We start from the raw sequence: 482 nt of genomic DNA, 5'->3' as shown, positions 1-482 counted from the left end.
TATTTCTCTCTTGAGTCTCCCCGGATGTGATTATTACACGAAAGTGCACTTGGCAACTTATCCTGTTTCATTTCCCCCCATAGTGGACTCATACGAATATATATAATCATGTTTTGGACAATCACATGTTTACCAAATGGCGTCCTAGCTTCGTCTCTTCGATGTATATCAACGGACTGTTATATTTCTCTCTTGTGCCTCCCCTGATGATGTGATTATTACACGAAAGTGCACTTGGCAACTTATCCTGTTTCATTTCCCCCCCTAGTGGACTCATACGAATATATATAATCATGTTTTGGACAATCACATGTTTACCAAATGGCGTCCTAGCTTCGTTTCTTCGATATATATCAACGGACTGTTATATTTCTCTCTTGTGTCTCCCCTGATGATGTGATTATTACACGAAAGTGCACTTGGCAACTTATCCTGTTTCATTTCCCCCCTAGTGGACTCATATATATATATATATATATATA

The sequence above is a fragment of the Panulirus ornatus genome, chromosome 61, assembly GCF_036320965.1.
Source record: "Panulirus ornatus isolate Po-2019 chromosome 61, ASM3632096v1, whole genome shotgun sequence".
Classification (NCBI taxonomy): Eukaryota; Metazoa; Arthropoda; class Malacostraca; order Decapoda; family Palinuridae; genus Panulirus; species Panulirus ornatus.
This window is presented reverse-complemented; position numbering follows the sequence as displayed.